General features: G+C 46.0%; 1 protein-coding gene and 1 long non-coding RNA gene across 2 annotated transcripts in view; one reads left to right on the top strand and one right to left on the bottom strand.

The window, feature by feature from the left end:
- FOXRED2 (FAD dependent oxidoreductase domain containing 2) overlaps positions 1–27,209 on the top strand; it is an 804,453-nt gene that overhangs the window by 573,568 nt on the left and 203,676 nt on the right. The gene's annotated exons all lie outside the window — the stretch shown is intronic.
- On the bottom strand, positions 536–24,563 carry LOC134958012 (uncharacterized). Its single transcript, XR_010186831.1, has 3 exons — positions 24,488–24,563; positions 24,151–24,214; positions 536–694 (listed from the first exon to the last, which is right to left on the bottom strand). It is a non-coding gene; the product is annotated as an uncharacterized LOC134958012 (long non-coding RNA).

Below are 27,209 nucleotides of genomic sequence, written 5' to 3'. Positions count from 1 at the left end.
GTCCGATCATAGCAGGCAGCCAGAGCGGAGCCAGCGTCCACTACACTACAAACCGCTGCTGTCACTGACTGCTGTGACAGCAGGATAATCCCTGTAATATGCGCGCGGAGCAGACGGTGAGGGGAGGCGGGGTGGTAGAACACACTGTGCATGGTCTCCTCCCCTTACAAGTTCCTCCTCTGCTGCCCTGGAGACGGAACTGACTGACAGCGCAGGACAGCGCTGCTGGTCAGAGCGCGTCCTGAGGGACCCTGCGTTTTTTTCTTTTTGAGTCCCCACTATCATTTCTCGGGTAAAATACGCGCCATAGCGCGTTTTTGCGATCACTGTATGTATGTGTATATATATATATATATATATATATATATATATATATATATATTTTATTTATATTTTCATTCAGAGAAAGGGGTGGTGTCTAAGGGAGCTGAACCCAATGATATCTTCCAGAATTTGACCACAAATCGCTTTAAAATAATTTTTAAATATATTTATATAAAAGTATTCAACAATCACAGTGAATAACAAATGGCTGATGTAATCAAAATGCAGACATCAGATATGGACACCATATATTGCGGATAATTGGCAAGTCCAATGTGGTTTTCTTAATTATTGCATATCCGATGTTCTTATATCCGAACCAGAAACCCGACGCGTTTCGTCCATCTGGACTTCATCAGGAGCTCAATATCTAAACAATAAATAGATCAATGATATATGATGATAAAGTAAATTTTTACTTTTAAACATAAAGCTATGTACTAATACCGTGGAGCCGTTATGGCTGCTAGACCACGTGCACATGCTACGCACTTTCCACGCTATTTGCATACAAAGCACCGTACGTGGTACGCACGTTGCGTACACACGCTGCGCTGAGTGTACTGAATACACACAGCGAGCGTACACACAGTCAATAACCTTTTAAACCTTAAACACAGTTAGAATATGCTTATACTGTAAACCTTAGTACTGAGATACTACAATGATGTAACGCTTATAACGCTTGATAATATGAAAGCTGTTTGAGCGATTGAGACGCTCAGAAACCCTTTACAATAACTAGTGAATACGCAAGACCTTATTTGGATTTAAACAAAAACCACTCAGGCTCTAACACCTTCGTGGATGATTCTTTAGTGTAAAAAGGGGAAAAACAATACAGGTCATACACTACAGTCTAACATAGAAATCTAAACAGAATAACAAGGAATAATATAAACAATAGCGAAGCGATCGCAAACAGAAGAAAACAGAATGAGAACGAATGGCATACACAAAGGATAACAAAATGGCTACAGAGAACTTACACACGTGGGAATGATTCGCAAGCGCGTCATGGATCCAGCCCTCAGCCTTCAATGTGAAAACCTTGCAGAGAGAGTGAGTGACTGGCCCAGGAATGGTGGTCCTTATATACACAGCATACAGTAACAATACAATGGTCCCTATAATCTCGTTGTTCATTGGACACAGGAATGTGTCTCTGCATTATAACAAAAGGTCATAGGTGGGTTTAAACAGGTGGGCTGTGTCTATTTCCAACTGCCCAGGTGGGAGGTATCCTCAGGATTCCCGCCGCATGTGTAATAAACTGCAAATACAGTAAATGTCTATAAACTACTTTTGTACATAACTATACGCAGAAGCGAGCGATCTGTTCCTAACCAACACTGAAATGTTACCATTAAAATACTCTTCAGCTGGATACTAGACACCACCTTTCTACCTTTCTCTGACCCTTCCTATCATGCAAAGAGGAATCCCTCCGTCCAAGAACCATTTAAACTATACATACTTGCTGACATTGTTTAGGGGAATATTATCTACAAAACACACTATATGGGTTAAATATGTTGCGATCGAGTCACTCGCTAGACGCTTACAAACTACCATAAATGCACATAACACGCGCCAAAGCGCATGGCCGCAGAAATTATTACGCAAAGTGCGAATATGCGCACGCACGGCAGAGCGTGTACACGTGTAGCGGGCATGTGCATTGGGGTTAGTACAAGGCATGTGAATCATGATATTTTTCGACTTTGACAGTCCACCCTTTGGCAGTTAATAATAACTGCCACTGTCTAAACAATTCAAGCAGAAAAATATATAATACCATGAACTATCTATTTATGATTGGGAGTAGGGAAGAGAGGAGAAGGTGGGAAATGTATGACCTAATGAGATAGTAAAAGCATGTATGTATGAAATCCATGTCTGAGGGGTCATGTATCATCGTGCCATACGTGTTCTAAACCAAGCTTTGAGGTATTGCGAAGTATACATTGAATCCTTCTTATCCCGTATTAAGGGTCTGTAAATGGGCTAACAAACTCTACCGAGCTCTTTTCAGCTTTTAGTTCCAACAAATGGGGTGCACATTAGTTGATGATACATGAAGGGGGAAAATATGTGAGTGCTAATACATGTGTCTATATCACCTGTCGACTATGTGTGTCACTACCTGGAGATAGTAGAAATGAAGATAAGAAACATGCGTTATAAATGCATTTCGTATGATTATGTATGTGGTCGTCCTTGGGCGTCGGTTGGAGTCTTGTTGATGTCTTGTCCGGATTGCTGTATCTTTGCTGTAAATGGCAAGCAAAGCTCTTCAAGTGTCCATAAAAATTACAGTCTAAGGGTTCATCAATTGTCGGTGAAACAGTTCATCAATGGTCTGTATAATGGGTCATCAAATTCTTCTTCCGAGTAAATGTATTTTTATCTTGGAGAAAAACAAAGGAGAAACGGGTGAAAGAAATGGACCGTGGAATCACATCTTATCACAGCATTGTCTCGATTGCTGGGTCATAAATTAAATTAGTTGTTGTTACAATGCCCTCGCTCCTCAAACTCATCAATTTGGTACTGCGCTTGCAATTCATTAAAATTCGAACACATCTGAATATCAGACCAATCATTATGATAACTCCTAGGATACACAAGAGGAATTTCCCTACAGCAACGATAAAATTTTGAGCCCATTCTCCCAGACCTGAGAACCAATTGCGTGGGTTCAACCATGTGTTAGGATTCCAGTACTCCTGACCGGAGGAGATCTTATGACAATGGCCAGAGTACTGGAAGGGAATGCTGGTTACGGGAGCAGGAAAGACTAGTTGCCCCTGGCGCCCTAACTCTATTGTCTCACCCGTGCTATCGGAAATCCCTTGCGAGACTATGGTTTCTTGAGCCCCTGGCAGCGCACGTTTGAAAGGCGGATTATGTCTGCCCAACTCCGGTGCCCCCCGGTCTTAGTGAGAGACAAAGGGAAATCCGAGGCAGGATGATGACAAGAGGACCTCTGACTAACAACAGGCCAAGGGCAACAAGCTAACTAACCAAACCTGAAGTATGTGCGGAAAAACCGCCAGGTAAAAAGAACAACCAAAATCCACTAGTCCATAACTCCTACCCAGCACCGCTGGATACCAGAGTGGATCTGTGGGAGCGGAATCCTCCGCAAAATGCTCCGAAACACAAATAATAAGTAATAAATAATAAAAGCGGCCAAGCCGCAACACACGGCAACGCCGCGACTCACGAACACCACTGGATGTTTAAACGGTGCTCAGTCAGGACTCCAGGAACAAGATGACGACTTCCGAGTGCAGGACAACTGAGGACTGGAACGACCGGATACAGCAAGACTGGAAACACTCTCAGCAAACAGAGACAGCATGCAGGAAGCTATTACCGGCGTCTGTGTGAGGCACTGCAAGAGCATATAAACTGAAGCCCTCCAATCAACTGCTGACAGGGCTAATTGCGTGGATGCCGTGCAGCTGCCTTGCTGCACGGCCAGGAAACAGGTGCCCTACTTAATTTAAATGGACCCAGCAACGGGGAACGCGGTCCGCCAGTGGCGTCCCCGTTGCTAGGGTCCGTGCGGCTCCGTGCGCCCGGCGTCTAGCGTTGCCAGGGAGCCGGCGGCTGTACGCGTACGGCGTCCCTGGTTGCTAGGCGCCGGGCCGCACCGACGAGCGGACCCCGGCGCCTAACAGTACCCCCCCCTTGAGGAGGGGTCAAGGAACCCCTAAAGCCAGGTTTCTGAGAAAATTCCCGAAAAAATGCCCTCTTGAGCCTCGGGGCATGGAGATCCTTATCCAGGACCAAAGACCTTTCCTCTGGACCATAGCCTCTCCAGTGCACCAGAAAATAAAGCTGACCCCGGGACAATTTGGAATCGAGAACCTTCTCCACCAAGAACTCCTGTTGTCCCTGTACATCTACTGGAGATTTCCCTTGAGAGATCTTCCGAGGAAATCTACTGGAAGAAACGTATGGTTTCAACAGGGAACAATGGAACGTATTTCCGATCCGGAGAGCTCTTGGTAAACGTAACCGGAAAGCAACTGGGTTGATTTTTTTAATAATATGAAATGGTCCAATAAATTTGGGGCCCAATCTAGCTGAGGATTGTCGAAGTCTAATGTTACGAGTCGACAACCATACCCTATCTCCCACCTTAAAAGTGCAAGGACGTCGGAGCCTGTCAGAAAAATTCTCTCGAAAGGCCGCTTTTCTGAGAGCAAGGTGCACTTTTTTCCAAATGACTCTGAGATGAGAGGTTAAGGTTAGCGAGGAAACTGAAGAATGTTGAAAAAAAGAATTAGCTCTGGGGTGAAAACCAAAAACTGAAAAGAATGGAGACACATTAGTGGAGGAATGACAAGAATTATTGTAAGCAAACTCCGCCAAAGGAAGAAACTCGGACCAATCATTCTGGAGTTTGGCTGAGTACAAACGCAAATACTGTTTCAATGATTGGTTAACTCGCTCGGTTTGCCCGTTGGACTGGGGATTGTAGCCGGATGTTAAAGACAATTTCATCTTTAATGAAGCACAAAAAGACCTCCAGAATTGTGCAATGAATTGTGGACCCCGATCAGAAACAATATCAGTGGGCAACCCATGAAGTCTGAAAACATGGCGGAGAAACAAAACAGCCAATCCCTGGGCAGATGGCAGTCGGGGAAGAGCAATGAAATGAGCCATCTTGCTAAAACGATCCACTACCACCCATATGACTCGGAATCCGGCTGACAGAGGGAGGTCTACCACAAAATCCATGGAAATATGAGACCATGGCCTGAGAGGAACATTTAAGGGCATAAGTTGCCCGATAGGCAAGGAACGGGGAACCTTATGCTGTGCACAGACCTGACAAGAAAAAACAAACTCCTTAATGTCTTTAGAAAGACCAGGCCACCATACTGAGCGGGAGACTAATTCCAAAGTCTTAGAGATCCCCGGATGCCCGGCAACTTTGCTATCATGAAACTCAGTCAAAACAGTAGCTCTCAAAAACTCAGGGACGTAAAGACGACCAGCAGGAGTATTTCCAGGAGCTTGATGTTGAAGCTGCTATAACTGGGTAAATAAATCTTGTGTGAGGCCTGCCCGAATGACTGAAGACGGAAGTATGGGAGTAACAGGACTGTTATTATGAACTGGAAGAAAACTGCGTGACAGGGCATCCGCCTTGGTATTCTTGGAACCTGGCCTGAAAGTGATAATAAACTTGAAACGAGTAAAAAATAAAGCCCAACGAGCCTGCCGGGCATTCAGCCGCTTAGCTGATTCGATGTACTGAAGATTTTTGTGGTCAGTCAATACTGAAATGGTATGTGTTGCTCCCTCAAGCCAATGCCTCCACTCCTCGAAAGCCCATTTAATAGCCAGTAACTCCCGGTTACCAACATCGTAGTTGGATTCAGCGGATGAGAATTTCCTGGACATAAAGACACAAGGATGTAGTTCCAGAGACTCCGGATCCTTTTGAGATAGGATAGCCCCCACTCTAACCTCCGAGGCATCAACCTCAACAACAAAGGGCAATTCTGGGTTGGGATGTCTGAGGACTGGAGCTGAGACAAAAGCTTGTTTCAAGGCCTGAAAGGATAACTCAGCTTCACGTGACCAGTTGGTAGGATCCGCTCCCTTCCTAGTCAGTGCCACAAGGGGAGCAACCAGGTCGGAAAAAGAATGAATAAATCTTCTATAATAATTCGCAAACCCTAAAAAGCGCTGAATTGCTTTTAAATTGGTGGGTTGCGCCCAACTAAGGATGGCTTGGAGCTTCTTAGGTTCCATGCAGAATCCCCGAGGGGAAATAATGTACCCTAAAAAGGATACCTCCGTGACATGAAACTCACACTTCTCCAGCTTGGCATATAGATGATTTTCACGTAATTTCTGAAGAACCTGACGCACCTGGGTAACATGTTGTTCAATTGAGTCAGAATAAATCAGGATGTCGTCTAAGTAAACAACCACGAATCTTCCTAGGAAGTCACGGAGCACATCGTTAATGAGATCCTGGAAAACTGCTGGAGCGTTAGACAAGCCGAACGGCATCACCAGATACTCGTAGTGACCCGACTGAGTACTGATTGCCGTCTTCCACTCATCTCCAGACTTGATTCGGATGAGGTTATACGCTCCCCTTAGGTCAATTTTAGAAAAAATCACAGCCGAACGCAGCTGATCAAAGAGGACAGAAATCAGCGGCAGAGGATAAGTATTTTTAACTGAGATCTTATTCAGGGCTCTAAAGTCAATGCAAGGTCTGAGTGATCCATCTTTTTTTTCCACAAAGAAGAAGCCTGCACTTAAAGGGGATTTAGATGGCCTAATAAATCCTTTCCCTAGGTTCTCCTTAACATACTCATTCATGGCCGCAGTTTCTGGCCCGGATAAAGCATATAACCTTCCCTTTGGCAATGTGGCACCAGGAATTAGCTCAATAGCACAATCATACGGCCGATGGGGAGGCAGAATGTCCGCATTGCCCTTGGAAAACACATCAACAAAGTCCTGGTATTCCACGGGAATGAGTTCAGGAATGGCAGTTGCTATTCTGACGGGAAACGTAATACATTCCTTATTACAGATGGTACCCCATTGTGAAATCTCCCCCGACCGCCAATCAATGGTGGGATTATGAAAGTCCAGCCAAGGGTGACCCAGAACCACTGGAACTGCTGGGCAATGGGTAAGGAAGAACTCGATCTTTTCGGAATGAAGAGCTCCTACCGTAAGTAGTACAGGGGGTGTACAGAGGGAAATAACCCCATTGGACAAAGGACTCCCATCTAAACCATGCATGGTGACACACCTACCCAAGGCTAACTGAGGAATGCCTAAGGCCTTGGCCCAAGTTAAGTCCATAAAGTTCCCTGCAGCTCCACTGTCAACAAAAGCCGACACCGAAGAACTGAGGCTGCCAAAGGAAACTTTAGCTTGGACTAAAAGGGAGTTATTCGAGGAGATAAGCTGCAGACCGAAGTGAACCCCCTCACTATTCACTTGGTCAAAGGCGTTTCCCGACTTGTTCGGACAATTACGGGCAAAATGTCCCTTACCCCCACAGTACAAACAAAGACCAGAGTTTTGCCTTCTGGCTCTTTCTTCTGGAGACAGCCGGGAGAGACCCATCTGCATGGGCTCCTCTACGTCCTCAGGAATGGAATATACACATGGAGTAGACCTGACAGGTGCTCCTTTTTCAGCCCTCCGCTCTCTGAGACGACGATCAATCTTAATAGAAAGCTCCATGAGTTTATCGAGAGTCTCAGGAGCGGGATACTGAAGGAGACTGTCTTTTATAGACTCTGATAAGCCGAGGCGAAACTGACTGCGCAGGGCTGGGTCATTCCAGCCACAGTCGTTCGACCAACGGCGAAACTCCGTACAATAAACCTCTGCAGGATTTCTACCCTGTCTGAGAGTGCACAACTGACTCTCAGCGGATGCCTCTCTATCAGGGTCATCATACAAAAGCCCTAAAGACCCAAAAAAAAGCGTCTACTGACAACAACACCGGATCCTCTGCTTTTAAACCAAATGCCCAGGTCTGAGGATCCCCCTGGAGCAAAGAAATAATAATCCCGACCCGTTGAGATTCAGTACCTGAGGAGATCGGTCTTAAACGAAAATAAAGTTTACAGGATTCTTTAAAATTAAAAAACTCTTTCCTATCACCAGAAAAACGGTCAGGCAAGTGCATTTTTGGTTCAGGGACTACCCTCGGGGAAGTTCGTAAAAGATCTTCCTGCGACTTCACCCGAAGGGAAAGATCCTGAACCATCTGAGTAAGTTCTTGAATCTGGCTGACTAGGAGCTGACCAGGATTTGGCCCTAAACCTGTGGGATTCATGAGGCCGATAACTCTTACAAAACTGAATAAGGAAAAAATTAAACCCTGTTTTAATTTTAAGTTTTGGTATTGGCCGGTAATAATGTTATGATTCCAGTACTCCTGACCGGAGGAGATCTTATGACAATGGCCAGAGTACTGGAAGGGAATGCTGGTTACGGGAGCAGGAAAGACTAGTTGCCCCTGGCGCCCTAACTCTATTGTCTCACCCGTGCTATCGGAAATCCCTTGCGAGACTATGGTTTCTTGAGCCCCTGGCAGCCACGTTTGAAAGGCGGATTATGTCTGCCCAACTCCGGTGCCCCCCGGTCTTAGTGAGAGACAAAGGGAAATCCGAGGCAGGATGATGACAAGAGGACCTCTGACTAACAACAGGCCAAGGGCAACAAGCTAACTAACCAAACCTGAAGTATGTGCGGAAAAACCGCCAGGTAAAAAGAACAACCAAAATCCACTAGTCCATAACTCCTACCCAGCACCGCTGGATACCAGAGTGGATCTGTGGGAGCGGAATCCTCCGCAAAATGCTCCGAAACACAAATAATAAGTAATAAATAATAAAAGCGGCCAAGCCGCAACACACGGCAACGCCGCGACTCACGAACACCACTGGATGTTTAAACGGTGCTCAGTCAGGACTCCAGGAACAAGATGACGACTTCCGAGTGCAGGACAACTGAGGACTGGAACGACCGGATACAGCAAGACTGGAAACACTCTCAGCAAACAGAGACAGCATGCAGGAAGCTATTACCGGCGTCTGTGTGAGGCACTGCAAGAGCATATAAACTGAAGCCCTCCAATCAACTGCTGACAGGGCTAATTGCGTGGATGCCGTGCAGCTGCCTTGCTGCACGGCCAGGAAACAGGTGCCCTACTTAATTTAAATGGACCCAGCAACGGGGAACGCGGTCCGCCAGTGGCGTCCCCGTTGCTAGGGTCCGTGCGGCTCCGTGCGCCCGGCGTCTAGCGTTGCCAGGGAGCCGGCGGCTGTACGCGTACGGCGTCCCTGGTTGCTAGGCGCCGGGCCGCACCGACGAGCGGACCCCGGCGCCTAACAGTACCCCCCCCTTGAGGAGGGGTCAAGGAACCCCTAAAGCCAGGTTTCTGAGAAAATTCCCGAAAAAATGCCCTCTTGAGCCTCGGGGCATGGAGATCCTTATCCAGGACCAAAGACCTTTCCTCTGGACCATAGCCTCTCCAGTGCACCAGAAAATAAAGCTGACCCCGGGACAATTTGGAATCGAGAACCTTCTCCACCAAGAACTCCTGTTGTCCCTGTACATCTACTGGAGATTTCCCTTGAGAGATCTTCCGAGGAAATCTACTGGAAGAAACGTATGGTTTCAACAGGGAACAATGGAACGTATTTCCGATCCGGAGAGCTCTTGGTAAACGTAACCGGAAAGCAACTGGGTTGATTTTTTTAATAATATGAAATGGTCCAATAAATTTGGGGCCCAATCTAGCTGAGGATTGTCGAAGTCTAATGTTACGAGTCGACAACCATACCCTATCTCCCACCTTAAAAGTGCAAGGACGTCGGAGCCTGTCAGAAAAATTCTCTCGAAAGGCCGCTTTTCTGAGAGCAAGGTGCACTTTTTTCCAAATGACTCTGAGATGAGAGGTTAAGGTTAGCGAGGAAACTGAAGAATGTTGAAAAAAAGAATTAGCTCTGGGGTGAAAACCAAAAACTGAAAAGAATGGAGACACATTAGTGGAGGAATGACAAGAATTATTGTAAGCAAACTCCGCCAAAGGAAGAAACTCGGACCAATCATTCTGGAGTTTGGCTGAGTACAAACGCAAATACTGTTTCAATGATTGGTTAACTCGCTCGGTTTGCCCGTTGGACTGGGGATTGTAGCCGGATGTTAAAGACAATTTCATCTTTAATGAAGCACAAAAAGACCTCCAGAATTGTGCAATGAATTGTGGACCCCGATCAGAAACAATATCAGTGGGCAACCCATGAAGTCTGAAAACATGGCGGAGAAACAAAACAGCCAATCCCTGGGCAGATGGCAGTCGGGGAAGAGCAATGAAATGAGCCATCTTGCTAAAACGATCCACTACCACCCATATGACTCGGAATCCGGCTGACAGAGGGAGGTCTACCACAAAATCCATGGAAATATGAGACCATGGCCTGAGAGGAACATTTAAGGGCATAAGTTGCCCGATAGGCAAGGAACGGGGAACCTTATGCTGTGCACAGACCTGACAAGAAAAAACAAACTCCTTAATGTCTTTAGAAAGACCAGGCCACCATACTGAGCGGGAGACTAATTCCAAAGTCTTAGAGATCCCCGGATGCCCGGCAACTTTGCTATCATGAAACTCAGTCAAAACAGTAGCTCTCAAAAACTCAGGGACGTAAAGACGACCAGCAGGAGTATTTCCAGGAGCTTGATGTTGAAGCTGCTATAACTGGGTAAATAAATCTTGTGTGAGGCCTGCCCGAATGACTGAAGACGGAAGTATGGGAGTAACAGGACTGTTATTATGAACTGGAAGAAAACTGCGTGACAGGGCATCCGCCTTGGTATTCTTGGAACCTGGCCTGAAAGTGATAATAAACTTGAAACGAGTAAAAAATAAAGCCCAACGAGCCTGCCGGGCATTCAGCCGCTTAGCTGATTCGATGTACTGAAGATTTTTGTGGTCAGTCAATACTGAAATGGTATGTGTTGCTCCCTCAAGCCAATGCCTCCACTCCTCGAAAGCCCATTTAATAGCCAGTAACTCCCGGTTACCAACATCGTAGTTGGATTCAGCGGATGAGAATTTCCTGGACATAAAGACACAAGGATGTAGTTCCAGAGACTCCGGATCCTTTTGAGATAGGATAGCCCCCACTCTAACCTCCGAGGCATCAACCTCAACAACAAAGGGCAATTCTGGGTTGGGATGTCTGAGGACTGGAGCTGAGACAAAAGCTTGTTTCAAGGCCTGAAAGGATAACTCAGCTTCACGTGACCAGTTGGTAGGATCCGCTCCCTTCCTAGTCAGTGCCACAAGGGGAGCAACCAGGTCGGAAAAAGAATGAATAAATCTTCTATAATAATTCGCAAACCCTAAAAAGCGCTGAATTGCTTTTAAATTGGTGGGTTGCGCCCAACTAAGGATGGCTTGGAGCTTCTTAGGTTCCATGCAGAATCCCCGAGGGGAAATAATGTACCCTAAAAAGGATACCTCCGTGACATGAAACTCACACTTCTCCAGCTTGGCATATAGATGATTTTCACGTAATTTCTGAAGAACCTGACGCACCTGGGTAACATGTTGTTCAATTGAGTCAGAATAAATCAGGATGTCGTCTAAGTAAACAACCACGAATCTTCCTAGGAAGTCACGGAGCACATCGTTAATGAGATCCTGGAAAACTGCTGGAGCGTTAGACAAGCCGAACGGCATCACCAGATACTCGTAGTGACCCGACTGAGTACTGATTGCCGTCTTCCACTCATCTCCAGACTTGATTCGGATGAGGTTATACGCTCCCCTTAGGTCAATTTTAGAAAAAATCACAGCCGAACGCAGCTGATCAAAGAGGACAGAAATCAGCGGCAGAGGATAAGTATTTTTAACTGAGATCTTATTCAGGGCTCTAAAGTCAATGCAAGGTCTGAGTGATCCATCTTTTTTTTCCACAAAGAAGAAGCCTGCACTTAAAGGGGATTTAGATGGCCTAATAAATCCTTTCCCTAGGTTCTCCTTAACATACTCATTCATGGCCGCAGTTTCTGGCCCGGATAAAGCATATAACCTTCCCTTTGGCAATGTGGCACCAGGAATTAGCTCAATAGCACAATCATACGGCCGATGGGGAGGCAGAATGTCCGCATTGCCCTTGGAAAACACATCAACAAAGTCCTGGTATTCCACGGGAATGAGTTCAGGAATGGCAGTTGCTATTCTGACGGGAAACGTAATACATTCCTTATTACAGATGGTACCCCATTGTGAAATCTCCCCCGACCGCCAATCAATGGTGGGATTATGAAAGTCCAGCCAAGGGTGACCCAGAACCACTGGAACTGCTGGGCAATGGGTAAGGAAGAACTCGATCTTTTCGGAATGAAGAGCTCCTACCGTAAGTAGTACAGGGGGTGTACAGAGGGAAATAACCCCATTGGACAAAGGACTCCCATCTAAACCATGCATGGTGACACACCTACCCAAGGCTAACTGAGGAATGCCTAAGGCCTTGGCCCAAGTTAAGTCCATAAAGTTCCCTGCAGCTCCACTGTCAACAAAAGCCGACACCGAAGAACTGAGGCTGCCAAAGGAAACTTTAGCTTGGACTAAAAGGGAGTTATTCGAGGAGATAAGCTGCAGACCGAAGTGAACCCCCTCACTATTCACTTGGTCAAAGGCGTTTCCCGACTTGTTCGGACAATTACGGGCAAAATGTCCCTTACCCCCACAGTACAAACAAAGACCAGAGTTTTGCCTTCTGGCTCTTTCTTCTGGAGACAGCCGGGAGAGACCCATCTGCATGGGCTCCTCTACGTCCTCAGGAATGGAATATACACATGGAGTAGACCTGACAGGTGCTCCTTTTTCAGCCCTCCGCTCTCTGAGACGACGATCAATCTTAATAGAAAGCTCCATGAGTTTATCGAGAGTCTCAGGAGCGGGATACTGAAGGAGACTGTCTTTTATAGACTCTGATAAGCCGAGGCGAAACTGACTGCGCAGGGCTGGGTCATTCCAGCCACAGTCGTTCGACCAACGGCGAAACTCCGTACAATAAACCTCTGCAGGATTTCTACCCTGTCTGAGAGTGCACAACTGACTCTCAGCGGATGCCTCTCTATCAGGGTCATCATACAAAAGCCCTAAAGACCCAAAAAAAAGCGTCTACTGACAACAACACCGGATCCTCTGCTTTTAAACCAAATGCCCAGGTCTGAGGATCCCCCTGGAGCAAAGAAATAATAATCCCGACCCGTTGAGATTCAGTACCTGAGGAGATCGGTCTTAAACGAAAATAAAGTTTACAGGATTCTTTAAAATTAAAAAACTCTTTCCTATCACCAGAAAAACGGTCAGGCAAGTGCATTTTTGGTTCAGGGACTACCCTCGGGGAAGTTCGTAAAAGATCTTCCTGCGACTTCACCCGAAGGGAAAGATCCTGAACCATCTGAGTAAGTTCTTGAATCTGGCTGACTAGGAGCTGACCAGGATTTGGCCCTAAACCTGTGGGATTCATGAGGCCGATAACTCTTACAAAACTGAATAAGGAAAAAATTAAACCCTGTTTTAATTTTAAGTTTTGGTATTGGCCGGTAATAATGTTATGATTCCAGTACTCCTGACCGGAGGAGATCTTATGACAATGGCCAGAGTACTGGAAGGGAATGCTGGTTACGGGAGCAGGAAAGACTAGTTGCCCCTGGCGCCCTAACTCTATTGTCTCACCCGTGCTATCGGAAATCCCTTGCGAGACTATGGTTTCTTGAGCCCCTGGCAGCCACGTTTGAAAGGCGGATTATGTCTGCCCAACTCCGGTGCCCCCCGGTCTTAGTGAGAGACAAAGGGAAATCCGAGGCAGGATGATGACAAGAGGACCTCTGACTAACAACAGGCCAAGGGCAACAAGCTAACTAACCAAACCTGAAGTATGTGCGGAAAAACCGCCAGGTAAAAAGAACAACCAAAATCCACTAGTCCATAACTCCTACCCAGCACCGCTGGATACCAGAGTGGATCTGTGGGAGCGGAATCCTCCGCAAAATGCTCCGAAACACAAATAATAAGTAATAAATAATAAAAGCGGCCAAGCCGCAACACACGGCAACGCCGCGACTCACGAACACCACTGGATGTTTAAACGGTGCTCAGTCAGGACTCCAGGAACAAGATGACGACTTCCGAGTGCAGGACAACTGAGGACTGGAATGACCGGATACAGCAAGACTGGAAACACTCTCAGCAAACAGAGACAGCATGCAGGAAGCTATTACCGGCGTCTGTGTGAGGCACTGCAAGAGCATATAAACTGAAGCCCTCCAATCAACTGCTGACAGGGCTAATTGCGTGGATGCCGTGCAGCTGCCTTGCTGCACGGCCAGGAAACAGGTGCCCTACTTAATTTAAATGGACCCAGCAACGGGGAACGCGGTCCGCCAGTGGCGTCCCCGTTGCTAGGGTCCGTGCGGCTCCGTGCGCCCGGTGTCTAGCGTTGCCAGGGAGCCGGCGGCTGTACGCGTACGGCTTCCCTGGTTGCTAGGCGCCGGGCCGCACCGACGAGCGGACCCCGGCGCCTAACACCATGATACCCAGCCGGTCAGTTCATTACCCACAGAAGTAAGGGTGAGGTTGTGTCTCCTTCGGAACTCCCACTTCAATTGCAAGATATCATCCATCTTTTGATCTATGACCTCTGTTTGGTCCTCTGTGCTGTTTGTGATATACGTACAACACTTCACACCATACTGAGTTGTTAGGGTGACACAATACCCTCCTGTCACCGCTGTGATGTAATTTAGAACCATCCTGTGCTGGATCAGTTCTGTTTTGTAAGCTTGCAATTCCATATTACAAACCTTCCAGGTGAAAAATCCTATCCCTAACTCTCTCATTTGTCTAGTACACATATCAGGTTGTATGATATGCGCACAGTATCCTGGTGATACTTCTCCAACTCGCATGGGCCTACTTCCTAAAGTGTACCTATATTGGAAATATCTTCCACTGTTGGTTATTTGGCGTATAAGCTCTGAATCTACGGGCAATCTATCGGCACTGTGTGAGAATGTCATGGTTTGGTTGTTCCATGTCACCTCCCAATTCCCCGTTTTTCGGGGATTGGAAATGTTAAAACATATTAGGGACCTATCCACATGGTATTGGTGGAGCTTCAAACTAAGAGGCCTAGAAATATTGAATTACTTGTCCACCGGTCTCCCACTCCTTAATTCAAGTACCTCATCTATCGTTAAAGAGTATGGCACTAGTCCTGACTTTCTATGACCTTGAGGTACTTGTGAGCACACCCAGCATTCTGTTTGGTTTAAAACCTTACCCACTAATGAGTGATAGTCACTCAATGGATGACGGTCCATATCGATACTAATGCTGGACTGACATCTCTGGATGCACCCGTCCTCAGCTATGTTGTCACAATTCCTACAGATACAGTTCTCTTCAGCTAACAATCCTTCACAATGTCTATTAGTGTCATGGCTAACAGATCGTTTTCTGATACTCTCCTTTGCTCGGTGATTGTGTTGCTCTTGGAATTATACGAATCCATCCTGGTCATCAGAACCCATTCCAGATCCTTTCTCGACCTCACTGGTACTCTCACCGAAACAGACTGCTCTGGTCAACAACAGGGTCAACAGGAAAACACGGACTGCAGTCTCTTGGGGCGAGTCCATCTTACAGGAGGAGAAAGAAAAGGTTGTAATGGGGGAAAGGAAAATAGCTAGGAGGGTAAAGAACTTGGCGCGACAACCGCCTCTGATCTTGTAGTTTTCTGTGCTCAGGTGCCGTGACAACAGTCCTGCCTCTCAGCTTTCCCGGAACAGACACTCCAGTGATACAGTTTCCTCCACACTCTGCTCTTTGTCACGGGCTTTCTCTGGGTCAGCGACTTTCTTACAGTGGGATGAGTGGACCCAAGTCTCTCTCTCGGCAACCTTCAATGATGTCGTGCTGGTCAATAAGACTTGGTACGGACCTTCCCACCGGTCAATCAGGCAACCTGAGCGTAGAAAATTGTGAATCATTACATAATCCCCAGGTTCAGTGTCATGACAATTACTGTCCGGCAGATCAGGAATCACCAGCTTTAGATTGCTATTCTGATTCCTCAACTGCTTGCTCATCTTAACCAAATACTTTACAGTTACTTCATTGTTACATTTCAAATCATCCTGGGGGTCAATCATTACATGGGGTTGTCGACCAAAAAGAATTTCTAAGGAGGACAGATTAAGGGGGGACCTGGGAGTGGTTCTGATGCTGTACAATACAAGTGGCAAAGCTTCTGGCCACAACAATCCGGTTTCAGCCATTACTTTGCTCAACTTGTTCTTAATAGTGCTGTTTACTCTTTCCACTTTCGCACTCGCCTGTGGGCGGTACGGAGTGTGCAGCTTACTATTAATTCCCATTAATTTGCACATTACCTGAAAGACTTCACCTGTAAAATGGGTACCCCTATCACTTTCAATTATCCTAGGGATACCATACCTGCACACAAAATCCTGCACAATTTTCTTTGCAGTAAACGTAGCGGTATTTGTGGCAGCGGGGAACGCTTCAACCCAATTTGAAAACACATCAATACAAACCAATACATACTTTTAATTTCTACAAGGTGGCAATTATCTGAAATCAATTTGTATTACCTGAAAAGGGCCGTTCGTTGGCGGAATATGGGATGGTTCTGTTGGTATCGCCTTTCCGATATTCTTCCTCAAGCAGGTGAGGCATGTCATTGGCCTCTTACCCGCATGGGAAGAAAATCCTGGTGCACACCAGTAGGCTCTTACCAACTTGCACATACCTTCTTTGCCAAGATGAGTTAGCCCATGGGCCACCTCCGCTAAACTTGGAAGGTATGCTCTGGGTGCCACTGGCTTACCCTGTCCATCTGTCCAGAGTCCTGAGGACTCCTGGCCATATCCTTTTGACCTCCAGATTGCCTTTTCCTGTGGAGAACACAAATATTGCATTTCACTCAATTTCTGTGTGCTGACGGTATTGAATACCATCAGTTGTGTGGTGTCTGTCTGTATGGGGTTACTGGCTGCTGATTTTGCAGCTTCGTCTGCCCGGCTGTTACCAAGTGACACCGGGTCTTGGCTGTATGTGTGGGCTTTACACTTGATAACAGACACTCTAACGGGTTCCTGTATGGCTGTTAGAAGTCTTTTGATGTGGGTTGCATGCGCCACGGGTGTGCCAGCTGCCGTCATGAAATTTCTGAGGCGCCATAGGGCCCCGAAATCATGTACTACTCCAAAGGCATACCTAGAATCTGTGTAGATATTGGCTGACTTACCTTTAGCCAATTCACACGCTCTGGTTAGGGCGACAAGCTCAGCAACTTGTGCTGAGTGAGGTGGGCCCAGGGGTTCCGCTTCTATGGTACCTTTGTCATCTACGACTGCGTATCCAGTACACAAGCCTCCCGAGTCCATCTGTCTGTGGCAACTACCGTCAGTGTAAAAAGTAAAATCAACACCTTCCAGTGGGTTGTCACTGATGTCAGGCCTTGCAGTGAAATTTTGGGTCAAATATTCCATACAGTCATGTGTGTCAGTGTCTGTACTAAATCCTACTTCGCCATCATTCTTATCCCCCACCCTTTGTGCCTGTCCGGGCACACCTGGGAGATACGTTGCAAGATTTAGTGTGCTGCATCTCCTTATGGTGATGTTTACAGGGGCCATTAGTGCTAATTCCCACCTTGTAAACCGTGCAGATGAGACGTGTCTGGTTTGGGCAGAATTCAGTAAGGCCGACACTGCATGAGGTGTATGGATTGTCAGGTTGTGTCCTAACACTACATCTTCGCTTTTACTCACTAGCAATGCTATTGCGGCAACAGTTCGCAAGCATGTGGGGAGGGATCGTGCTACGGTGTCTAGCTGAGCGCTGTAGTAGGCTACTGGCCTGCTGGCATCACCGTGCTTCTGGGTTAAGACACCTGCCGCACACCCCACACTTTCCGTACCGTACAGTTCAAAGGGTTTCCCATAATCTGGCATACCTAATGCTGGTGTCTGCGTTAGGCACTGTTTGAGTCTCTCAAATGCCAGTTCGGACTCATCTGTGTGCGAAATCCGATCTGGTTTGTTTGATGAGACCATCTCTTGTAAAGGTAAGGCTAGTATGGAAAACCCTGGAATCCAGTTGCGTCAGTACCCACACATTCCTAGGAAAGTGTGAATCTGTTGCTGAGTGTGTGGCAGAGTCATGTCGCGAATCGCCTGTATTCTATCAGCGGTGAGGTGTCTCAGTCCTTGTGTCAAGCAATGTCCCACATATTTTACCTTGGTCTGGCATAATTGCAACTTATCCTTTGAAACCTTGTGTCCCGTTTGGGAAAGATAAAACAGCAGCTGTTTCGTGTCTCTCAAGGACGATTCGAGTGAATCAGAACACAGCAGTAAGTCATCTACATACTGTATTAATACTGATCCACTCTCAGGTTGAAAGGATTGTAAACAATCATGCAAAGCCTGTGAGAAAATACTTGGGATGTCAATGAAACCTTGTGGTAAGCGAGTCCAGGTGTACTGTACTCCTCTGTATGTAAATGCAAACAAATATTGGCTGTCAGGGTGCAGAGGTACCAAAAAGAAAGCGGAGCAGAGGTCAATTACAGTGAAAAATTTTGCAGTGGGAGGGATTTGCATAAGGATGACAGCTGGATTTGGCACTACGGGGAATTGGCTCTCAACTATTTTGTTGATCCCCCTTAGATCCTGCACTAGCCTGTAAACCCTCCCCCCACTCTTTTTCCACAGGGAAGATGGGACTATTGGCAGTGCTGGACGTCCTAACCAGAATGCCCTGTTGTAGCAAGCGCTCTATTACTGGGTAAACTCCTAACTCCACCTCTGGCTTCAGAGGATACTGTGGGATTTTTGGAGCTATCCTACCATCTTTTACTTGCACTACTACAGGAGCTACATTTGCCATTAATCCAGTGTCTTGTCCATCCTTGGTCCAAAGTGACTCCGGTATCTGGGAAATCATTTCCTCTACCTTGGATGGACACCTATCTGTAACAGCAGTGTGTGTCATTAACCTTTGTGGGGAGTCTAGCATATCCTGTACTTCCTGAGCGTGATTCTCGGGTATATCTAAGAACACACCTCCAGGAGTACAATATACGACACCCCATTTTGCACAGTAAATCTCTCCCAAGTAGATTAGTCGGAGCCGATGCAGCTAGCAAAAAGGAGTGCTTGGTCTGCAAAGGCCCTATCGTAATCTCTGCTGGTTTGCTTAAGGGGTAGTGTTGTACTACTCCTGTTACTCCCATGGCTGGAATTGTTTTACCAGTGGTCTTCATACCCACCGTCGAATTTATCACTGACTTGGCCGCCCCCGTATCTATAAGGAAAGGTAGAGATCTACCAGCTACATCAATTGTGACCTCCGGTTCACTTCCAAGGCTCGCAATTAATTTCACTGGCTGCAGACTACAGGTGTGGCCCCACCCCTATTGTATGTGGTGACCTCTCCGCAGCGCGCTGGCAGCTACAACATGTGAAGGGGGTAACTGGGAATTTTCAGAGACTTGCCAGTCTTTTTGGTGGGTACCTTCTTGTTTCCCCTGCATGTGGACCATAACTCTGTCTCTGCGGTCCCTGATTCCAATTACGTGTGTCATTTCGTTGTCTAGGGGGTTGATATACCTTGTGGGTCGTTAAACATACAATTCCGTGCAATATGTCCCTCTCTCTGACAGTTGTAACATGTTATTACATTTGACTTACCCACAGGGGTCTAGTGCTTAGGCTGAGGTGGCTTTGTTGTAAGGGCTTATATGCTTACTGCCATCAGCTTATCGCCCTGTGACTCCCTGTGTCTCATGATGTTCCGATCATGTTCAATAGCAGTCTCTCTCAAAGCAGCCACCGACATACCTCGCCAATTTGGTTGAGTGGTCTGTACCCTTGTTCTCAACACTTCCTTTAAACCATCCATTAATACAGAAACCGCTACTTCCCTATGATGCACATTTGTCTTAATGTCTTCTATTCCAGTGTACCTAGCCATTTCCTGCAATGCGCGATAGAAATACTCAGGAGCAGTTTCACCTTATTTTTGTCTTATGGAGAAGATTTTGTTCCACTTGACAACAGCCGGGAAATATACTCCTAACTGCAGGTTGATCCGTTTTACATTGTCCTGATTGTACTCATCAGTGAGGGGTACCTCTTCATCTAACTTACAATCAGTGATAAATCTCGCAGAGTCGATATTGGAGGGCAAACATGCCCTCAGCAATGTCCGCCAATCTTTATTATTGGGTTCTGCTGAGTTACCTAGTTCTCCAATGAACCTTTGGCTGGCAACTAGATCTTTCCTAGGATCAGGAAATTCTGACATAATTGTCCTTAATTCTGTCCGAGACCAGGGACAATGCATTGCAATGTTCCTGACGGGAGTGACTCCTGAAGTGTCAGTTTTTCCATTTGGAACTGCGATCACTCTGACAGGATTAAGTTCAATTACATCATTCTGGGTTGATTCTACAATGTGTGGTGTAATTGTTTCTGCATAATGTACAGTACCGTACTTACCTGTGGACACGACCTCACCTGTCCCTCCACTAGGGGCTTTTACTACTTCTCTTACTGGTTGGGCCATGCCCACTGTAGTCTCTCTTATGGTGGCTGCTAGAGAGAGTGCTGATATTGTGGTAGGCTCATCTTCCTGTTCGCAGTCCTGAGGGAAGTTTAAGACAGGATACAACTTGCACGGGTTAACATTAGCATCAATACACTTATCTACTTTACTCTTATCATTAATACATTTATTAAGTGCACTTTAATCATATACCAGTATGCCATTCTCTGTAGCCACTTTCTCTCCTGTTATGTATGGTGGTGGTGGTGCGGTAGCTATCAGTTTCCTGATAGGGTTGGAACCAGGTACTTGAGCTAAACCCCGTTGTATCTCACCTTCCTGTTGCCATAACTGTAAATAATCATAATGTCTAATCCGTTGCTTCCCGGATTTTATCAGACATATCCTTCTCCTTAAATTTTGCAAAACCTCAGGATTAAAACTGCCTACCTAAGGGAACTTCTACCCATCGTTCACAGTCATACGTTCCCATTCATTGCATAAAACCTCGGCGTGTGATCCATATTTTTCACACATTATATACCTTGCCGACCCTACTGGTCGTGGCATTACATCAACCTGAACCTTGGTTGATCGTCCCTTACTTGAGCAACTGGCCCCCATTCTTTGCAGGTATTGCCTTCTCAGCGAATTCCTACAAAAACCACGTTTTCAGAGGTAAGGCGACAGTGAAAGTCCAACGAGTGACTTCACCCACTCTCGCCCACGTCGACCAATACGCCCACACACTGCTTCAGCGCTGGCGTACTCAACCCAGGGCCCCTGTGTAACCTCTATTTACTGGGGCGTGTGGGAGTATGCTACCCTCCCCAGTAAGTATCAGTTGCTGGAGAATTCCTGAGTGATCAGCGAACATCCCTTAAAATAAAAAACCTACACAAATCACGTTAAAGTGTACAAATAGCGTTTATGATCCCGCAAAGCGTACGCAAATTGCGTAATGGGTATCAAGGTAACCATCTAATGCACACAGTTACATGCGGTACAGTCGCACTGTGTATAAGTAACTATTACTTATCCGCTGCACGACCAGCGGAATCGGTTGTTTAGGCTGCGAAACCTTCAGCCGGAGCATATTCTCAAAACGGGCCTATATGGGTACTGCGCCAACCCCTGGGGCTGCGCTCACTACCTCTGACTTTTCTTAAGTCAGGGTCTTCAGAGCTTCGTATAGGTACTTAACAGGTTTCTGACGTTCGCGGACCTTTTGGTCTGCTGTAACACCAATTGCTCCTTTTACCTTATTCACTGTTAACGTGAGATGGCCTCCCACGCCACCACGTGTTCACTTCACGGGTGTCCTTCTGCGAGATCTCGAATTCCGGGGTTCACACAAAAGAAAAAACTTTACTTGCATACACACGCTCTTTCACTTCATATATACTTTGATTTTTCTGTACAGAAAATTTATTTCATTCAGGTAACACAGGCTAATCCCAGAGGTAATGCAACGAGAGGAAGATTTTTTTTTAAAACTAATTTAGGAAACTGAACAAATTTGTGCTATTATCTTGTGGCTTCCGTATCGCCTTACTAAAACAATGCTATCGTGTAATTTGTATTTAGTGGGCGTATCTGTACACACGTTGCGTAATATACGCCACATGTGTAGGCCTTTGCGTAGCGTACGCTGTCTCGCACTCGGTCAGAGACACGTGTACACATGTCGGATACGTCCGCACCAACACAAATAACACGCTTCTATAAATGCAAACGATATTTAACTATAATTGTTTACTAAACACCACACAGTATCTCCTGTATAACCTTTATAACTGGGTCAGGCTGCGTGCGTGTTTAACAATTACTCCTTTAAGTATTAGTTTTACTTTTAACTAAAATAGCAGCAAATTTCCTCAGCACGTGATCAATGCTAATGGCAAACAGAAAGGTAGATAGGTAAAAATACACAAATGAAAATACAGGTGTGTGTGTGTGTGTGTTGCGTGTGCAATTTGCACCAATACATAATTTTAAAACAGATTTAAAAAGACAATAGCTTAACGTGCTTAACTTTCGGTTCCGGATCCCACCAGCATCCCTACAAACCAAGCAGAGCAGACGCTTATCTAATCAGCACTACTGTATCCCCAACCACCAAACGGATAACACAGGGGATACTACCTTCCCGCCCTTTGCTGATGGATAAAGTCTGCCTGGTTCCGCTAGGTTGCGGATATGAGGAGGCCCAGACGATGCCCCCAATTGATAAAGTAAATTTTTACCTTTAAACATAAAGCTATGTACTAATACCATGGAGCCGTTATGGCCGCTAGACCACGTGCACGTGCTACGCACTTTCCACGCTATTTGCGTACAAAGCACCGTACGTGGTACGCACGTTGCGTACACACTCTGCGCTGAGTGTACTGAATACACACAGCGAGCGTACACACAGTCAATAACCTTTTAAACCTTAAACACAGTTAGAATATGCTTATACTGTAAACCTTAGTACTGAGATACTACAACGATGTAACGCTTATAACCCTTGATTATATGAAAGCTGTTTGAGCGATTGAGACGCTCAGAAACCCTTTACAATAACTAGTGAATATGCAAGACCTTATTTGGATTTAAACAAAAACCACTCAGGCTCTAACACCTTCGTGGATGATTCTTTAGTGTAAAAAGGGGAAAAACAATACAGGTCATACACTACAGTCTAACACAGAAATCTAAACAAAATAACAATCATATAAACAATAGCGAAGCGATCGCAAACACAAGCAAACAGAATGAGAACGAATGGCATACACAAAGGATAACAAAATGGCTACAGAGAACTTACACACGTGGGAATGATTCGCAAGCGTGTCATGGATCCAGCCCTCAGCCTTCAATGTGAAAACCTTGCAGAGAGAGTGAGTGACTGGCCAAGGAATGGTGGTCCTTATATACACAGCATACAGTAACAATACAATGGTCCCTATAATCTTGTTGTTCATTGGACACAGGAATGTGTCTCTGCATTATAACAAAAGGTCATAGTTGGGTTTAAACAGGTGGGCTGTGTCTATTTCCAACTGCTCAGGTGGGAGGTATCCTCAGGATTCCCGCCGCATGTGTAATAAACTGCAAATACAGTAAATGTCTATAAACTACTTTTGTACATAACTATACGCAGAAGCAAGCGATCTGTTCCTAACCAACACCGAAATGTTACCATTAAAATACTCTTCAGCTGGATACTAGACACCACCTTTCTACCTTTCTCTGACCCTTCCTATCATGCAAAGAGTAATCCCTCCGTCCAAGAACCATTTAAACTATACATACTTGCTGACACTGTTTAGGGGAATATTATCTGCTAAACACACTATATGGGTTAAATATGTTGCGATCGAGTCGCTCGCTAGACGCTTACAAACTCTACCGTAAATGCACATACCACGCGCCAAAGCGCATGGCCGTAGAAACTCTATTACGCAAAGTGCGAATATGCGCACGCACGGCAGAGCGTGTACACGTGCAGTGGGCATGTGCATTGGGGTTAGTACAAGGCATCATGATATTTTTCGACTTTGACAATGATAATATGAACAAACACAAGGTCAGGCCATAGTGGTCAAAAGGATAGGGGCAGATAATTGGATAGCAATATATACATATATGTACATGCATATACATACCAAAAACAAGTCGTAAGAACATAAAGGAATAGATGACCAATAAATGATTGTATTAATCCCACATCTGAAAAAAACATAAAAGATATATAATATAATATTTCAAAACCCTATTGGGTGAATTAAACTAAAACATTTCTAAAATGAAATGATGAAGTAAAAAAGGGGAATATAGGTCCATTGGATATGTTTCAATTAATAAATTAGAACATAATTCAGTAATGTCTATTATAACATTATATGAGGGGATCCAGAATGGAGGGGGTGGAGCATGAGGTGGAGAATGAACATACATAGAAATAGAGATACAGAGTATCAAAATGACAATTGTTATACATACCAGTAAAACAGGCTTTGCAATAACAGATGTAATAAAGAATGAGCTGATTCCACAGCAAGGTTTGTATTGAATATGCCTATGGTAAAAATATTTTCTTAGTGTCATTTATAGATAAATAAATGTAATAAAAAAAATAAAAAAAACCTTCAGCCAGTAAGAATGTTAATACATACCAACTCAGTAATGCAAACAGTAAATACAATCAGGGCTGGATTAACAATGGGGCAGATGGAGCTGCAGCTCCAGGCCCCCCATTGAAAATAGGCCCACAGCAAACTGGCAGCATTGACAGGGAAAAACTTTCCTGTCACAGACTGCCAGCGGCCTCCTCTCTCCCATGCCCCCTCCTCCTGCTCCAGCGCTCTCACCCGAGATGTCACGGAGCAGGAGCCGTGCAGGCAGTGTTCTGGCTGCCCCTCCCTCTCCAGTCTCTCCTTCTCCAGGGTCCTGCTGTGACTCATGGGCCCAAGCTCCGCTCCCAGACTGCACGGGGAGCTCAGCTGCTGCTGCAGGAGGCCTTACAAGGTTAACTTAATAGCTTCTTGATTAATGTGTGTGTGTGTGTGTGTGTGTGTGTCCTAAATGTGTATAGTGTGTAGGGTGTGTATATGTGGTGGTGTGTGTACTTTGTGTGTGTGTAGTGTGTACTGTGTGTGTATAATGTGATGGTGTGCGTAGAGTGTACTGTGTGTATGTGGTGTGTGTAGTGTGTGCTGTGTGTGTATAATGTGATGGTGTGTGTAGTGTGTGTGTATAATGTGATGGTGTGTGTAGTGCATACTTGCCTACCCTCCCGGAATGGCCAGGAGGCTCTTGAAAAATGGGTGCCCCTCCCGGCCCCCTTGAAGAGCAGGCAAGTCTCCCGATATCCGCGGGTCACCCCCTGCCTTGTTGATTCGCGTCATCGTAACCACGCCCCCTGCTGTATAATGCCGATAATTGTGGCATTACACAGCAGGGGGCGTGGCTTAAATGACGCGATCCAGAAGCCACAACCCGTTCCGCCTCTGGCCCGCCCCCCTGTCACGTCACCTCACTACCCGCCCCCCTTGCTGAGCCGACGGGCTGCTCTCTCCCGGAGAGAGCAGCCCAGAAGTCGGCAACTATGGTGTAGTGTGTACTGTGTGTGTGTATGTGGTGTGTGTAATGTGTGCATAATGTGATGGTGTGTGTATATGTGGTGATGGGGTTGTGTGTGTACTTTATGTGTGTGTAGTGTGTACTGCGTGTGTGTAAACTGTATGTGGTGGGTGGGTATGTATAGTGTGTATATTATTATTTTATTATTATCATTTATTTATATGGCGCCACAAGGGTTCCGCAGCGCCCAATTACAGAGTACATATGCACATAATCAAAACAGTGACTTACAATTGAAATCAATTTTGGACAAGTACAGGGTAACTAAGCATAACTACACCAGTAAATGACAGAGATAAGTTCCAGGTGGCCCAAAAACTGTGATTTGGGCAGTTGAGAATTATTAAAGAAGAAAAGGGGTGAGCACATGAGGGAAGAGGGCCCTACTCGTGAGAGCTTACATTCTATATGTGGTGGTGGAGGTGTGTGTAGTGTGTGTATATGTGGTGGTGCAGGTGTGTGTACTTTGTGTGTGTAGTGTTGGTGGGGGCGTGTGTGTGTGTCAGAGTCGGATTAATAATGGGACCCCATCAAAAATGGTTCCCAGCATTTCCTATGGCCGCATAAGGTCCCGTACACTCACACATCAAACGCTTTCCCCTGTTCCCGCCCGGGGGTAGAAAAACCGGGAATATTGAAAGTGAAGTGCAGGAAGAGCTTGAGAAGTCTCCTGCTGCGCCACTATCACCGGATTTACGCATACTGCATTTAAATGCGGTGATAGCGGCGCAGCAGGAGCTTCACTTTCGGTTTCTGCCCCTGGACCTCTCCCGCACTGCTGCTCCATGATATCATGGCGCACATCCCGCAGGGTGACTGGAACATGCACCACCCTGTAGTAAGGCTTGATGATCCTGACTGAGCTGCTGTATGTGGCTTCTGCTGATCGCGGAAGGGATGTATTGCAGTGCTGTATAGAAAGGTATGCACCGCCACAATGAAGATTTTGCCAATTATATTTGGTGACTTAAAACTATATATATCTATTTGTATGTAAGTATGTTCTAGTTTAAGACAGGTCACCTCAGTCAATGCCTGCCCCTGCTTGGCTCTACCCTCTCTCTGCTATTTACTCAAGCCCTTTCCCTTCCCTTTTTGTGGCTCAAATCCCCCTCCTTCCTCCCATCATGCCTCCTTCCCAATCCATCCCCGGTGGATCCCACACATTCATCCCAATTTCTTCCCCTCCCCCATCATGGTATAGACACAAACCCCTCACCCATCCCCCTTCCACACTCCCACACTTACCCTGGCGGCCAGTCAACCTTTCTTCAGCTGTCCCATTATAATATATGTGTGTGTGTGTGTGTGTGTGTGTGTGTGTGTGTGTGTGTGTGTGTGATGTTTATGCGATTTATGGCACCGGTGCATGCACATCACTATCTCTATGGATAGACTTAGACCCTTACAAGGACATTTAATTTATTTTGCTCTTTATATATTTGGCCACTGTTGTGTGTGCTGGGCCCTTCACTAGGTTTTGCCCCTTTGTACCTGCTAGTTACTGCATCGGTATGTGCTCTGCGTTTTGGTATTGTCCACCTTTGGAGACCCTATTAGCCGACTTTGAGGTCTGGGGGGG

The sequence above is a fragment of the Pseudophryne corroboree genome, chromosome 9 (assembly GCF_028390025.1).
Source record: "Pseudophryne corroboree isolate aPseCor3 chromosome 9, aPseCor3.hap2, whole genome shotgun sequence".
Classification (NCBI taxonomy): domain Eukaryota; kingdom Metazoa; phylum Chordata; class Amphibia; order Anura; family Myobatrachidae; genus Pseudophryne; species Pseudophryne corroboree.
The sequence above is the reverse complement of the archived record's forward strand: the minus strand, read 5'-3'. Positions and strand labels throughout refer to the sequence as shown.